Genomic DNA, 17,820 nt, shown 5'->3' with positions numbered 1-17,820 from the left:
TTAATTTAGTTTCTTTCCATTCATTCTTTTCATTCTACAAAGGGCAGTTAGAAATCTTTATTCTTTTCTCTCTTTTTTTTTTCTAAAAAAACATAAAATGCTTCAAGCTCATTTAGATTAATATATTAATAATGTCACAAGGTAACTGCTACTCTAGTGATAAGCCCACTCTTCCTGAAAGAAAGTATAGTTACAAAGTAATGGAAATATCTGATCATATCATACTATGCTTCCTTAAACCTGAAAGTGAACAAATTTATTTTAATAATTTGCCCTCACTTATACAACAATCACCTTGTTCATTCATGGCTAAATTACCATTACTTGTTGCCTGGTTTTGAGGTAGGCGTCTCTGAGGTATCTGTTCTCTGCTAATCTGGAGATGGGGAGGCAGACAGGTTCATTAGACAAAACACACAAAGAAGTTCAGAAAATGATTTAAATAAAATTATCTTAAATGCCTTAAAATGGAAAACAACACCTAGAAAAATGTGAAAAACAATGGAAAGATACCATTTCAGTGCATCGAAGAACCGCCAAAATGACAATAATTCAAGCAATAAGCAGCTCTAAAGAGGATCAAAGAAGATCTAAAGTTACCAGTGAGTGATTTTTTTAATTTCGTTTTTAGCACTGCTAATTGGTTCAATGATCTGCATGTGTTTGTTTGCACAGTTACACCATTTATTCAGCAACATGAAGAGAGCGAAAGTAAGCACGCATGAGTTCAGCACTGCAACAAACTAGCAAAAGAATAGACTTGATGGTGCAGAGACTGGTAAGCAAACCAAGCAGCTTAATCAGCCTGTCTTTGAGTTGAACGCTACCGTTCAGGGACGGATTTAACCTGTTGAATGAGGCAATTATTAGTGTAGTGGTGTAGCCTGATGGAAATTGGGTAATACGTTTCTTCTTAAATAAGTTTTTGATTCATGCATTGTATTGGTTTTGTTCTTTGAACACAGTGATGGTAATGAATTTTCCATTTTGTGAACTATCTATATCTTGAATTTAAACAAAAAAAATTGCAATTGTATTTTTTCAATACAGAACAGTTTGTTGAACGTGCATATGAAACTGGTTCAGTACCTCCGACAAGGTTAAGAACCACTGAATTAAAAGATGCTTATCTGAAGTTAAGCTATTGGCAAGACGCTCCTACAAAGTCCCATTAATGAAAACGTAACACTGACTGGCGTCAAGAGAAATTGTTAAACATTTGGTGAATTGATGAGAGCAATACTGTTCTTTATTTGGTCGAGGGGTTGCAGACAGTTTGTCAGGAGACCCCCAAACAATGAATTCGAGCCACAGTACATTGTGAAGACAGGTGAAGCATGATGGCTCAAGCATCATGATATAGGGATGTTTTCCTTACTATGGTGTTAGGCCTACTGCATTTATCGCATACCAGGACCATGGATCTATTTAAATAAATCAAAATGTTTTATAAGCCCATTCTCCCTTATGCATTGAAATGGATTTTTTTAAAATAGACAATGACCCCAAACACACCAGCAAGAGAGTAACAACAATAATGTTATGAAGTGGCAGCGCAGTCCCCAGACCCTAATCCAATAGAAAACTTGTGGAATGACAATAAAAATGCTGTTTCTGAGGCAAAACTAAGAAATGTAGAAAGCTTGTGAAATATAGTTTAATCATCTGATGCTGGAACACTGTCCACAAGTGAGAGAAGTTGGCTAACTCTATGCAACACAGATATATAACCAGCAAACATGGTTACATAACTAAATATTATTTCAGTGATCAACATGATGCAAAATCTGCAAAACAAGGGTTTTTTAGTTAATACTGTAAATGTTGACTTTGTAGAGAAGAATGAAATTAGTGCTATTTTTTAAACACAAGAGAGAAACAAGATAAACACAAGTTATGATAAGAATTTTGAACTTGTTTTTTTTATGCTGGGAACACATCTGTACTAGTGACATAGAGGGAAAAGCAATACAACGGTGGTATGTAAGTGGATAGAAACAGGGATTGTGTGAAAAGGCGGTCCCTCAACTAACTCTAACTCTATAGCAGCTTAACTAAGAGACCAGACATGGTACCTCAAAGCTTCGCTGACTGCGGAAACTTTACACTAGACCTCAAGCATAGGGATTCTGTGCCTCTCCTCTCTTCATTCAAACTCTGGGACCTTGATTTACAAAGGAAATTCATTAGAGAACATAATTTTGAAGCACTCAGCAGCAGTCCAGTCCTTTTTGTCTTTAGCCCAGGTGAGATACTTCTGGTGCTCTCTGTCGGTTGTTAAAGAGTGGCTTGACACAAGAAGTGCAAAAGCTGAAACACATATCTGGCATACGTCTGTGCGTACTGGTTGTTGAAGCACGGACTCCAGCTGCAGTCCACTCTTTGTGAATCTCCCCCACATCTTTTAATTAAAAGTTTTGTTTCACAAGCCTCTCCAGGGTGTGGTTATCCCTATTGCTTGTCCACTTCTTTCTACCACATCTTTTCCTTCCCTTTGCCTTTCTATTCATGTGCTTGTACACTGAGCTCTGTGAACTGTCAGCCTCTTTTGCAATGACCTTTGTGTCTTGCCCTCCTTGTGCAAGATCTCAATGGTCGTCCTTTGGAAAGCTGTCAAGTCAGCAGTCTTCCCCATGATTGTGTAGTCAGACTGAGGCCTTTGCAGGTTTTTAGTTAAATAGCTGATTAGAGTGTGGCACCAGGTGTCTTATATTATATTATATTATAATATTATAATATTTAACCATTTCAATTAATACTGAATTTGGGTTTTGTATTAGTTGTCAGTCATAATCATCACAATTAAAAGAAATAAACATTTCAAATATATTAGTCTTTGTAATCGATTGAGCTGGCAAGAGTATTCAATATTCAAAATATTAAAAAACTCTATTTGTTTCACTTCAAATGGATTTTAAATAAAGTTTTTTTATGTTATCATTTTTTGATTTTTATCACTGTATATTACAGTAAGCCAATTTGAAACTTTTTTCATAGATGGTGTGGTAGACATCATATATATTTTATGTCTACATTGTACTGCTACCACTGAACATTCATTTTTACATCATTAAGTATTAGAATTGAATGCAATATAATAAGCCGGTCATTAGCCTTCTGACATTATTAACATAAAGCTTTTAGAATGGCCACAGTTCAGCTGTGGTTATAGTATAGGTTGGAGTGTAGTTATATTGACAGTAATAGGATTGTCTGGAGGTTTTAAGAGAAGATTAAATATCTTTTTATTGTCATTAAAAAAGTATTTGTAAAATATGCAGGCTGTAAAAAAATTGTTTTTCTCTAGCTACTAACAGTGAAAATGACAGCAGTTAAAAATAACAGTAATGAAAATGTAGTTCTTAAGGTGACAACAGTGGTAAACAATCATAAAGTGGGTAATAAAGGTAGGTAGTATGTTCTCCTGTAAATAATAATTTGTTGACTTTATTATTATATTTATGGAAAATAATATTGTTTATGTTTAGATTACCTTAATGTACAGTAAATATTATGACTGATGACAAAGATGCTTGCTTACTGTACAGCTTTCATCTTAACTACATATTGAAATGATCCTGTGTATTGACAGTGTTTTGTATTTTTCCTCTAATGGAACATGACATACAGTACAGGGTAGGCTGCATAAAAATATGACTGTATATGACCAATGCCACCTATATAACTATTTACCCTTGATCAACTTTTCTACATGTGACCGGAATTAGGTGGAATTGTAGAGAAATGTACACACCTGTAACAAAGCTAATGTCTGTTACAGTGAAACCTTGTTGGCTGCGTGCCGACAGAGTGTTTTGGCGTTATGACCCTAATTGTTGAACGCACACAGAGTAAACCATACTCAGTAAGTATGTTGACAGGTGCGCAATAAACGTGTGTGTGTGTGTGTGTGTGTGTGTGTGTGTGTGTGTGTGTGTGTGTGTGTGCGCGACCCATAGAGTCATATGAATGCTCCAGAATGTCGCATGATCGGTCCTCTTTAAAGCTGACAACAAGGTTCCTCAGTAGAACCTAAAGCTACCATCAGGTCTTCCAAATTAACTTAATTTCAATAATGTATCTCTGAGGTAACATAACCTCTAGATTGTGTATCATATGGTTTGGATTGTTATCTGCATAGCAGTGAAACAATGTTTTACTCGAAAAAGCTTAAATGGAGACTTTGAATAACATTTACGTTTCGATTTAGGAGTACTTAACATTTTGAGTTATAGAATGCTGCTACTCAATTATTTCGACTTGTGCTTTTAGGAACATAATAGTTCAACAACTGCAGCACAAACCTCATTAACAGTATTTAACGCGTTAAAAAATATCAATGTTTTTGTTGAATTTTTACTCTTCCACACTGCTGCCATTTTTTTAGAGAAAACCTAAGTATTTTGTCTGTCTGCATCTCTAAGTGCCTGTGTGTAAGTGACATGCCTGCGCCTGTATGCCAGAGCGAAGCAGACACACACTAACACCCCTTCCCTCCCCCTCCTTCTTGCTTTGAGATCTCACGTGACTCAGCGACTCTGGCTGGTAAACAAACAAGCGAGGACACAAACGAAACAGAAGGATGGAAGCAAAAAAGAGTGTGGTTATACTTTCAAGCCAAAAATGAATCAATCTGAAAAAAATACATGCTAATGCTAAATACAATATTTTAAATACAGTGACAACACCACCCATTTATATTATATATTTATATTTACTGTTGCACTATGTCTCAGTTTTATTAAAATAATAATAAAATTTTAAAACAAAATACAAAACAGTTGAAAGTCGGTATAGTTATCAATATCTGTGATACTGGTCCAGTATTTAATTGGTATCAGATTGATACCAAAGCTTGCAGTATCGCCACACACACACACTATCGCAAGTGTGTGTGTGTGTGTGTGTGTGTGTGTGTGTGTGTGTGTGTGTGTGTGTGTGTGTACATGTATGTATGTATGTAGTGAGTAAATGTGTGCCTGTGGCAGTGTGATGTGGAGCAATTTCAGGAATTTCCAGTCACTTGGCTTATCTCATATTCACACTAGCATTTCCTTAAAATGTTTCATGATGTGACAGCAATCTTCACTGCTGTATTGAGTCATTTTTCTGTAAAGGACCCTTTTGTGGTTTTATTTTTAGTCAGCTGGGACAGCATGGCAGTCTGAGCCAAGTTGGGGACAGCACTCCCTTCCATAATATTCTCCAGACAACCCTGCCTAGGCCTAGGTTTTGTTGAGTCATGTGAGATCATGTACACAGAATTGCAGGGGAGATGGAGTTGGAGGTGCAGAGGGCCTGGCAGGTGGATTGAGGCCAGGGTCAGTTGGGGAACTACAAATTGTTCAGACCAGCACCAAGCAGTGTGCACCAGTGCTAGCTTTGAATAGCACTATACATGGTGTGGTGGGTCGTGTGCAGATTTATTTTAATACACTGCTGACCTTACCAGTGGGGGATGGGTATCTTGCCTGCCAGCTCATCCCAGGACCACTATTTCACAAGACAGGACTTTTTAAAGAATCCTGCCACAGACAAAGCACTGAAAAGAGGCAAGTTATAGTCCACATTTTACTTTTCAATGTATATGTATGAACTAGATTGTCTATGCTGTTAAACTCTTCTCTAACAGATGCATGGTTTGTTCTGCAGGGAGGTTCATCAGTCCAACATTTAGCATGGCAAGGAGGGGTGAGGAGAGTAAAATATAATATATTTTTATATACTATAATAATAATAATCATAATCATCATCAATTGTAATCATAATTATAATCAAGCAAAATGGTCATATACAGAAGGAGTAGATACTTGAGACCATTAAAGCTAGTGGAACCACTATGGTTGCCTTAACCATCTTGTAGCATGCATGTAGCCACTACCTCACAGTCTATATGTATTATTGTAATGTCATACATTTTACGTAACGTATAGAAAACCTGTCTAATCCCACTTGAGCAAGCTTTTGATTCCTTAATCAATAAATACATTTAAATAAATCTTTTAGCGCTGCGGCAAAATAAGGCAGCTGCTGACGAAATGAGAAAAGAAACCAAGCGGCAGCAGGAGAAAGGCTGCGGCCTAATTTTTTTCAAATGAGCACTAAATATTAAACAAAGACAACGTTTTGGTGGTTTGTAAATACTACAGCAACACAGGAGAACGTAAGAATGAAACACTGATGTCCTAGATGTAGCAGCGGCAACAAACGCTGTTTATCCATCACGTGTCTCTTTATTAAGTGTTTGCTACATAGTGATGAACAGCGCCACCACAGAACAGCGCAACTTAAACGGTGCAGACACTAAATGTAAAAGCAGCATTAAATTTGACATGGTTTTTAGTGATTGTCACTGTTGCCTCAGAGCTCAATTTTGTGTTTTGTTTTGAGTCAAAATCAAAATCTAGTTTAAAAAAAAACCTAATAAGGGATTTCTAATAAGCAAACCATCAAATAATATTTTTTTTTTATCAAGATGATCGTTAGTTGCAGCCCTAAAGTATTTTAATTTAAACATAGTCGGTAATAAGTCATAGTAAGTTAGTAAAATATCTAACAGTCCTCATATTATTCGGTTTGCTAAAATGCAAATGCTTCCAGGGATGTGATTCCTTGGGATTCAAACATTTAGGATTAGAAAACCCTAATAATCCCCGAAGGAAATACTTTTGCCCCATTACAAAAGACCTTTGGGAAGTTGGGGGGTGTAGCTGTGGCCAAGAGAACAGGAGAATTGGAAACAAAACAGAGACAATGCAGATTTCCTTTTTCTGTAAAGCAGACATCACTTGTTTTTGTTTTGTTTTGTTTTGTTTTTGTCCGATCTGGTAGTTTAACAAGTACCATGCATTAGGCTAAATGTCATATTGTGAGGGACAGTTTTGCTTTTTCAATGGGAGTATATAAGTAATATATACTTCTTGGGGTTAATGATTTATGTTTGTTCTTATTAGTACTTTCTGAATCAGACATTACTTACTATCTGACATACACTGGTAAAATATGCCTGGTAAAAGTTGGGGTTATTCTTCTGCCAGTTAATTTTTGTAGCCCAGCTCTGAATCTGGGGACTCAGGACTTGCAGGCCATGATGTAGGCTAATTGATGGTGGAAAATGTCCTTATATAATAAAAATTAATATATGAATATATTAATAGCTACAAATGTCTCACTCTCCTCACCTTATTTCTTGCCATTTCATAGAGTTGAAATGGCAAGAAATGAAATGGAAATGGTTGACCTATCTCCAATGAAGGTGATAAAAACAATTAACCTACTAAATTCCCCAGTGCCTTACATTTTCTTTACAACAAAGGGGGATGTCATTTTTCTGTGGTATTTTGTTGAAATTTGAAAATTTTCAATTCATTTCATGCAGCTGATTTCATAAAATATGCTATGTTGGGGTGTAAATATACATTCAGAATTTATTTTGAGTGTCCTGCTTCCTAAAGTTCTGCAAACCCATCTGGCTGAGGTGATTAGTAAAAGCTGAGGCAGATGGTGGAACGATCAGCTTCTTCATTGCTTCAGGCATGTATTAATCTCCATACACAACTGACAGCCATGTTAGGCTGCAAAGAATGTTTTTGTGTGTAACATGAATAAATGGGAGTTTAAAGTGTTGTGCAGCAGTGAGTGAGGCTTCTGATTCTTTTGTGCACTAAAGTTGCTTTCGTTGTAGGGTGAGAGGGGGAGGAAAGCGGGCAGATTGTGAACCTTTCCTCTCTTTATCTGCACCCCCACCCCCTTACAGAAACATGTACATACACACTACTCTTGGCAGCAGGGTCTGGAAATGTTGACATACAGAATGAAGGGCAGCCCTACAAACCCCTAAAATCCCCCTAAGTATACACAGGATAGGAGGAGGAGCCTTAGAGTGTACTTGGAGGAGTCAATTTTTTACTAGATAAACTCAGTGAACCCTGCTTAAGTCCACTGCCACCCTAGCCAGTTTTTCCCACCCCATCTTTTCATTTTCCTCTCTATTGTTCTTTAGCTCTTTGCTAACTGCAGAGCTAATTTAAAGAATTGTATAGTATTTTTGTTGCTGTTTTGTTGGTAATAAAGCAGCCGGGGATATTGTGAGAAATATCAAGACTTTTTATCAAATCCACCATTGACGGTGCCTTTGGGTTTTTTTTTGTTTTCCCCACATCCTGGCAGAAAGTAGGTCATAGGGTGACCGAGGTAGTGTATGAGGCAGCAGTTTGCTGGCCAGCCCCCATTAAGGCAGTGCAAGTCTCCAGGAAGCTTGTTGCAGAAGAGACGTTAAAACACACAGGTTCCTGTTTGACATCTGTTTCCAGCAAGCCACACAAGCAGACCTTTCCCCAACCACTTACACACTGGGGCCATGTTCACCTAGATTCTCCACCAACCAGTTGTGTCTGCAATTAACTGCATTGTGGCCTTTTTTAATGAGATGAAGTAAAGCTTTCATTGTAAACTATATCTTGACTGTATACACACAATAAAGAAATCTTAAGGGAAGAAATCAGAAAAGATAGATTATGCAGGCAGCTATGCTGTTAAATTGCTGACTCTCAGACTTGTAAATAATTAACCAGATGCTTATTTAAAGACATGAAACAACACTGTGTGTATGTGTGAACAACATCTGACAATCAAATGTTCAAATTGCTTTTCAAATTAAAGTGAATATCTGCTTTATGACTTCTTTAATGTAAGTTATAATCATAACAGAGATCCTCTGTCAGGCATGATCCTGTCAGCAGGTCTGATGTCATAGGTAATACTGTCCAATCAGAGGGCCAGCACAGCCCTGACAACACTAGTAGCATAATGCAGTGCACAAATACACAACAAAACCTCTAATGTTAAGTCATGTCTAACATCGTAGGAACTAGAGCTACAATATTCAATCCAATACAGCAACTCTACCCAAATATCTTAATATAGCATTAATCTTGAAACTTGAAGCTTATGATTCCTCTGTTTTCAAGTTAAAGCTGTCAGAAAGATGGTAAACTGTACTTTGTTTACCATGTACTGTACTTTACGTTTAACATTGAGGCCCCAGTTGGTGGTTAGTTTGGTTGAAAATTTTGATAATGTTCTTGCCAATATTAACATGGAGGATCATATGAAGTAGGTGTATACATGTATTAATTAGTAGGATGTGCAAATGTACTGTGTGTGTGTTTGTGTGTGTGTGTGTGTGTGTGTGTGTGTGTGTGTGTGTGTGTGTGTGTGTGTGTGTGTACACATGTTTTTCCTTTAACATGGGGACCATACTTTTTGCGATCAATGTACGGACATTGTGACTACGTGGGGACATTTGGCGGGTCCCCACCAGTCCGAAGGCTTTTTTGAGGGTCAAGATGTGATTTTAGGGCTGAGGTAGAGAGCAAATGTCAGATGTCTGTCTTTGGTTGTGATGGTTAGGTTAAGGGGCTGGGGAAGGCGATACGTTAATGGTGAGTCTCCACGTAGATGTGAAATACAACTGTGTGTGTGTGTGTGTGTGTGTGTGTGTGTGTGTGTGTGTGTGTGTGTGTGTGTGTGTGTGTGTGTGTGTGTGTGTGTGTGTGTGTGTGTGCACGCACAGCAGATCTCATTTATTTATGTAGTATTATTATATATACTTTTCCAAAATGTAGGTTAAAATAATTAATTTTTAGTACATTTCAGATTTTGGCTTCCTCCCACACCATAGTTTAGAGCAAGGGTTAGACATCTGCCATTAGTTGTGATGGTTAGGGTTAGAGTGAGGGGCTAGGGAAGGCATGATGTCAATGGCGGTCCTCACTTTGACTTAAGTACAAGGGTGTGTGTGTGTGTGTGTGTGTGTGTGTGTGCGCGCGCACAGCAGATCTTATTTATTTATGTAGTATTAGTATATATACTTTTCATAAATTTAAGTTAAAATAATTAATTTTTAGTACATTTCAGATTTTGGCTTCCTCCCAATGACTGCAGACTCTAATCTGTGGGTGTAAATGGTTGTCTGTGTTTATATGTGGCCCTGGTAACATGCCAGGGTGTACCCTGCATCTCGTGTACACATGACCAACACAGGTTCAGTTAGTGATACATTTGTACTTTTTTACACACAAAAAATATAAAATCTCATTTATAATTTTGGAATTTGTATCAAGTTAATTAGTTTTAAATTATATAGTTATAAATAGATGTATTTAAATAAATACCATACAGTTAAGCGCCATGCACTTGGTATTCTGCTCACTTCCCTCCACAGAGGCAGGCAGGGATCTGAGAAACTGAGAGTTAAAACCTCTGTGCATTTTCCTCTATGGAAACAATGAGGTTAGTAGGCGTAGCCTACATTTCCACAGATTTTTTTTCTTACAGTGAGTGATTCAGATATTCCATTCACTGTAAAGCTTCAGTCAACTGAGTTTTCTGTTTGTTAACTTGTTCCCTAATGTGAAAGTATATGCACAGTTACAGTCTGCAGTAACGAATTATGTTGTGTCATTAAGTGAACATATATTTTGAGTGTAGGAGATTCAGCGAGGCTAAAATAAAACTGCTTAGTTTCTCTCTAAGCATGTGGGGATCTGTGCAATAACAGAGGACACAGCTCTGTTTCTAGTTGCTCCCAAGTGCTCCAGGCTGAGATCAGATTAATCAATAGCAGAGATAATGTGGAGATGAGTAGTCTGACCTCAATATTATCCACAAAGGCCCCGCAATATCATTGTCCGGCTCTCCAGCCCATGGCTCCTCACAGTGGAAGGAATTCACGCATCTGTCTGTTTTAACTTTGTCCTCTGTGCATTGTGAGCCTCTCCCACACACAATTATCATCACAGGGAGTGCCTGCTGGTCAACAAAGAATAAGACCAAAAAGCAATTATTTGTTTTTGGTTTGAATTAATTAGGAGGTTGTTGTTGTTGTTGTTGTTGTTTTAACTGCAGTACTGAGTAGAGTCAGTTAATTTCCTGATGTATACACTGTTACATTATGACAGATCAAATTTCAATTCTACTACTGTTACTGTTAATACTGCATATTAATTAAGGTCCCTTTGCCCTTGGTACTTCTCTATCTTCTCATGCTCCTTCTTATTGTCGCTGTCACTTGGGATTGCCATATCTATCACTACAGCCTTGTTCTCATGTTTGTCCACCACTACTATCTCTGGTTGGTTGGTCATTACCAGTTTGTCAGTCTGTATCTGGAAGTCCCACAGGATCCTAGCTCTGTCATTCTGAGTTGTGTATAAAGGTTCTTAGAGTTCTTTTGATCTTGTATATTTCCAAGTATTCCATGATCCATGTGTGAGGCATTGAGTCATAGGCCTTCTTGTAACAGAACAGCTGATAAACTGATTCATTGAAGGTTGTGTGGAACTGAACCAACATCTTAAATGGCAGCTTGAATATCCTCAGTCCCACTTGAGGTCCTGGGAGATGGTGGTGCCCGAGGTAGTAGAAGGAGTCCATGATTGAGATGAGGGTGTCTCTTAGGTAGAGGGGGGGCAGTGCAGCTGGGACCTACTGGAAATCTATGATCATCTCTACTGTCTTCTGTGCGTTCAGCTCCGGGTTGTTGGGGCCACACCAGAACATAAGACAGTCCACCTCCTGTCAGGCTTCTAAACCATCTGATGGGCAACAGCAAATGTCCTGCTGCACAAGCAGTTGTAGAGATAAAAACTCTGGCCTAGGATTATTGGTCGACCTCAGAGTAAGTAGCAGTCCTCCACTCACACTGTCGGTGGATATCAGAGAATGATAGTGAGTGCAGATTTTATCTGTGGAAAGCTCAGGTACATTCTTGAGCTTGCCTGTGAACCTGTTGTCAGATCAATCATTTTCAACTAAAAGCTGGATCATCTAGCTTGACAAAGATTGACAATTTAATTCACAAAGGACTTTGTATGAGATGAACAAATCCACAAAGGTGTCTAGACAAAGCTAATTCCAAGTTTCAAACTTTCTGATCAAATTAAGCACACCTGTTCCATGCTGAATAGAAAACCTAACTGTAATATCAGACTCCTATGACCGCCTGACTGAAGCTAAAAGGTATAGTGGCAGTGCCCTTTGCATTGACCACATCAATTTATTTTTGATTTAGACAGCAGAAGTAATAAAAATACAAGACTTTTTCACAAAGTATACTGTATAGTTTCTACAGTATCTCAATCAATCCTTGGGTTTCCCTTTCACTCTTTCTAAGACACATAAATTCAAATATTTTAATTGGCAGATATACAGTAACTATGTGTCTGCTTACTCACTCATCATCTGAAACATTTTATCCTTGAAAGGGTTGAGAGGATTGCTTGAGCCTATGCCAGTCATCACTCAGGTGCGTGACCACGTCGTCATCATAGGGCAGATAGACAACAAACATGCTGTGAGTGCTAAGCACTGTGCCGCCCATAAAAAAAAAAAACTTTTAGTATCACATGGACATTTCACAGGGCTGCATAAATGGGCATTTCCCTTTATTTCTGTGTGACTCAAGAAGTGAAACAAAATGCAAATTCCACCTAAACATCCTCTCTGTCAGTATAGTGATGTTTATGTGCATGTAAATGCATGTAAAACAGCAATCATAGTACTATGTAGGTTGTGTAATGTACTTGTAGGCACCCCATAGAGTGTTGTAAACAGACCAATTAACCGCTTGAAACCAGATTATAGCCCTTTATAGAGGAGGCAACAAAGCTTCAGTAGTACACAAAGTACATCCAATGGTACCAGGTGCAGTTAGCATTTATGCACTTCACTGTCACCATCAATCACAATCACAATAAATCTGTGAGATACCTACACAGTGTGCATATTTCCTTAAATGGAACAGCAGCAGTAGTGGTTGACGTCAGCACCACCCTCAAATAACCTTCAGACAGTGGAGGGCTGATTAATGGGACGTGACTCAACCTTGGCTGTTGCCCTGACAGGTGAAGTCTGGGCCGAGGATTTTATAAGTTTAGCTACAGTAGATGGTGAGCAAAGTACATAAGATGAGACGTCTGAGAAGCAAGGGTATAGTCTATTTTAAATGTCGTATATATTATAAATATGTCACAATTTAGAAAACTACTACATTGTTTTTGTTGATATAAAGAAAAACAAGACTAAAACTAAGGGTTTTTAGTGTTTACTAATTTATTTGTATTAAAATATAGAAGCTCCTTTGGTGATTATTTGCATATCTTAGTGGATTTGTTTGATCAGTAGCCTGCAGAAGCACACCCAGTTAAACAGGATAAAGATATGCAACACGTAGGGGAAAATAGGGCCCAGGTCTTAGTGTGAGTCTTTATGACTTGTAACAAGTGGTTAAAGCCCTGCTCAGCTTCTGTATGATAATGTCTGTAGTTTGTTCCTGAATCCTAAGCGAGGGAGTTAGTTGGTTCCTACACACCTCAGCAGATTAGCTGCCAGTTAATGCTTAGCAGAGCAGAGCAAACTTGTTTTTAACGCTGGCTGCCAGAATTCCCTTGCTAAAACCTCTGATTCATCATACGTAGTCATCAGGCTTGCTGTCTCAGAAAAGCTCTCATGTTCTATAATAAGGCAGAAATGTACTGTATATGAATCACTTTTTATAGCCATGACTGCATGATTAATTCTTATAATAACATATCTAAAATAGTACAAAAGTAATAACAAATCAGACATAAACCCAGTATGTTAATTTTTTTCAATCAAAATACTTTCTTACAATGAGGAACTTGCTACATTGTCTGATCCATAAACAAACAAATGGTAGTTTTTCTCTGGCCACATGCATTTAAGGCAGTAATTAGTGGTGTGCAGTAAGCTTGACCTTGGTCTCATCAGTAGCAGAATACAGCAGGATCATTTTGCCCTGTCTGGCACTCAATAATGGCCTTCTTTCAGGTTGGGCTGAATGCCGCACAAACACACTCTTCTGACTCAAGCAGGGCTGTGTATCAATCACGCTTCCAACTGTGTGCCACTAGAAAAAACCTTTTTTTCATGCTCCACTTTCTAACATTTCATTTTAGGCAACAATGTCTCTCATGCACAAATAGTAGCAGATTGCGTTTGCTTTTTCTCTCTAGACACTCAACAGAGCTGATTCAAGAGCGTACTTTTGGCTTTACACTTACAGAGAGAGGCAGAAAACAGAGACCCTGATAGAAATGGTGAAGTATTCTGCTGCACCTGTTTCGAACTTGATGACAATCTCTTACCCAGCCATTCGTACTCTCCTGTTCATAATTAGTCTGAACATCATGACAAGAAGCCAGCTCATTTATAGATTTGTTACTATCAACATCAGTTTTGTCAAAAGTTCCTGGAGGAAAGAAAGTCATTTGTTTAAAAAAATTAAAAAATATATTTTGAACACCGAATAGTTTTACAGATAACAAATGCAGAATGAGACAAAATAACATATGCATATGTAGTTGTATTTGTATTTGTATTCTGTTGATTGACTGGTACAGTATATAAATAGCAGTAAAATGTAGAAAGTACCTACATCAGGTGATTGCTAGTAGGCCCCTGCTACTTTACGAGATAGATTCATCACAGTTTAATCTTAAGTGTTACTGTTGTTTTCAAAGTGTGTGAATGGTTAGAGAGTTTGAGGATGATTATGCATTGTACACATTGTAAAACTTTGTTTTAATAAACATACAAGGGTTTCTTCTGAATATGAAAATCAGGAGGCTCTAACCTGCTGTATTTTGTCTAACAATGCCTCAGACATCTGACACCATGTTGGTAATGTATTTCTTATTCCCTGCAAATGTTTCCACTGTGACCTGTAATGTTTGGGCGCGTGAAGGGGTCCAATCAATAAGTAAAACTTTCTCTTCTCAAGTTGAGTCATCAACACTGCTGCCCAAAACCCACTAAACCGCAGTCTTGTCACATAGGCGCACGATTGAAACCATAACCTTTCAATTTTGTGCCCTTGCATTTGATTTGAAGCAGACGGGTTTTGTGATGACACACTTAGAAGCCCTGATTGACCTGCACTGTGGTGCATTCCTATATTTACTAGTAGTGAGTAGTCCCACACTCCCAGTGTACAGAACATTTACAGGATGATTACAAGTACATACAATAAGTATTCTGGACATTATGTCTGGAATCTGAGTCATGGTTACTGGAATTCTTTCTGCAACCTAGAAGAAAGACATCCAGTTGCCATGACTCACATGGATAACTGAGAATCTCAACCAGAAATTTCTTGGAGAGGATTCCTTTTACAAATACCAGTAGGATTTATGCCCACTTTGACAATAAAAGGGAAAAAGAAATGTTGGCACTTTTAACCACATTAAATTACTATAAAAGTTTTTTACTATATGGGATTTTGGTGTGAAAAGAAATTTCATACTGGAGCTGGATGGAGTCTTTAGGCAAGTTTGTGATATAATAGCAATAATTTTAAACAATTTAATGTATACGTTTATGCACATTGGTACAATAGCAAAAAAAATCAATTCTGTGATGCTACCTACAGTAATAGCATTGTGTAACAATCTGTTTTAATCAACAGATATATATTCTTCAGCCCACACACACATACGATCACACGCAAAACATGCTCTCCTTGGCTTTGCATGCACACCCACACTCAGATATACACACACACTTACAGTTGTTGCTTTTGAAGTGTTTGACGTGGGTGATAGACTTTTTTCCATTTGCTTTTTTTTCCATACATGCTCTGTGTGTGAAGGTTTTGTCAACCAGATTTTTGTCAACTTGAATGCGTCTATTGTATTAATTGTTGTTTATAGCTAATAAAGTCTAAACTTCTCTTTCACTGCAACTACTTAAACCAGGGCTACATACAGTAATAATTGAACATAATCTTGGGCTATGCTACCAAATTCATAAGCCTAAATAGCAAAGTGTACTCCTTACTATGCTGAAGCTACATAAATGTAATATGCAACATAAATTCTAATTAATTTTAACAAAAGATACTGTCCCTCTAGTTAGGTTTTCGGTGCTTTTTTTCCACCTAGTGGTTTGCACGCCTTGCAGGGTGTATATGCAAACGTCAAACTTGTCTCCTAGATTCAGCCAATTGAACAGGAAGAGGTTTAGAAAAATACATTATGTTGTGTGCAGGTGTTTTTGTCTTTGTCAGTATGAATGTTAACCATAAGACAGGAAATGCAATTGAGCATATGCTCATTTTTTTCTTAGTTTTTTGCTCTTCTTTCTTGATTCTTTCTTTTTCTTGACGAATATATGTTTTTCGAGGTGACTTATGCATGTGGTAAATCCTTTTTAAGACTTATAAGCCATGTCAGATGGAAAGCGATATTGGTATTCAAGTCATGTTGATTCACACCTAAAACTCAGTTTAAGAAATACATGTCCAACTACTAATATATTTTTGTTGACATTATCTGTTGTCTCAGACTATAATGACTTCATAATCATCTAAAGACCAAGACAGAGCTGAAGGCGAGCAGCTTTGCTTCAGACTTCTAAAACAGTGGGCCTAGTCTATAGATAACTCAAGTGTTCCTATCACATGTGCAGCATGTTACCATATAAGACAGCAATATGACTCACCCCACTCACTGACCTACTATGTGGGAAGTCATGATTCATGCAAGCTGCATTTAAGCAGGCAGGGCCCAAAAATATTCTGGCATGCCATTGCGTGCACACACACACACACACACACACACACACACACACACACACACACACACACACACACACACACACACACACACACACACACACACACACACACACACACACACACACACAGTACATTTGTACATCCTACTAGCTCAGTCATACTCACTACCAGACATTGACAGAGTCAGATGCATCAACATACAGGTCAAGAAACGAGAAAGTTGTCAGATTGGAATAACGATGACTGGATGTGTGCTGCTGCTATTTTGAGGTAATCCTAATGTAAACTATGTATTGCTATTACTGAGTCTAGTTCGTTGATTTAGGCAGTGTCAATCAAACATTGTTGGACTACTAATAATTACCTAATAGGATGAGAAATCGGCCAAACAGCACATCACAGCGCTAGATGGGGCTGTTTATTGTTTTTTGATTGTTTTTTATGGGTAATTAATCAGAAATAAAGGTAAACAAATGCATCTTAAAGCTTGGTGCAAGGTTTCACAATTACACAGCTACTACAGAATCTTTTCTTCAAATCTTTTCTTATGATTACTGAACGCCTATTTCAACACCAGCTGTATTTTTTGGATCCCAGGAACTGTATGACTAATTTCTCTGACAACAAGTGTTCTGACCCACTGCTATTGAGAAAACTACTCCACCTTTCTCAGGTTTGAAGATTGCCTTCTCCAGCCTGCAGATGTTTAATGGAATTTTATTCAATTACTATCAAGCTGGAGGAACCATGACCTATGACTGAGAACAAGCTTTTTGAAATTTGCCATCAAATTTTATTCCAGAATTTCATTGATAGTCTTGAGATTTAATTCAGGCCCACACAATTTTGCTACTCTAGTCAAATCATTATAAGGTAAACAACTAGGTCCAAAAATAGTCTAGTATTAAAGAGTTTGAAACCAGTTGATGATTTAGTGTAGCCTCACAAACCAGCCCACCTTTTTTGCTGCTCTCATTTTGGCTTAGCCTCAGTATGCATTGCTTGTGTCAAACATCATTTCAAGTAGGCGCCATAACAGATTGATGATTGTGTCAAGGAGTTAATAGGTGTTGTGGTAATTCCCCAACCATCACCCAAAATCTATTTCTTTTTACTGGTCATAAAGTCAAAAATAGATTGCTAGATGTCATCGATGAGTCATTGCATTTTAAATAGCTTGAGTGTATTTGTGACTGCACATTACTGTTTTAGCTAGCTGATTA

General features: G+C 37.7%; 1 protein-coding gene across 3 annotated transcripts in view; it reads left to right on the top strand.

Annotated features, from left to right (window-relative positions):
- Window positions 1-17,820, top strand: part of bach2b (BTB and CNC homology 1, basic leucine zipper transcription factor 2b) — a 73,229-nt gene that overhangs the window by 11,038 nt on the left and 44,371 nt on the right. The window contains exon 1 of one of the 3 annotated variants that reach the window (XM_055506108.1): window positions 16,703-16,867. The exons of the other annotated variants lie outside the window; for them this stretch is intronic. The gene's annotated coding sequence lies outside the window, so the exon portion shown is untranslated. Of the gene's footprint in view, window positions 1-16,702; window positions 16,868-17,820 lie in introns of those variants that run through there. 3 annotated transcript variants of the gene reach the window in all.

The sequence above is a fragment of the Betta splendens genome, chromosome 24, assembly GCF_900634795.4.
Source record: "Betta splendens chromosome 24, fBetSpl5.4, whole genome shotgun sequence".
Classification (NCBI taxonomy): domain Eukaryota; kingdom Metazoa; phylum Chordata; class Actinopteri; order Anabantiformes; family Osphronemidae; genus Betta; species Betta splendens.
Note: the sequence above shows the minus strand (reverse complement) of the source record. Positions and strands in the feature narration are given on the sequence as shown.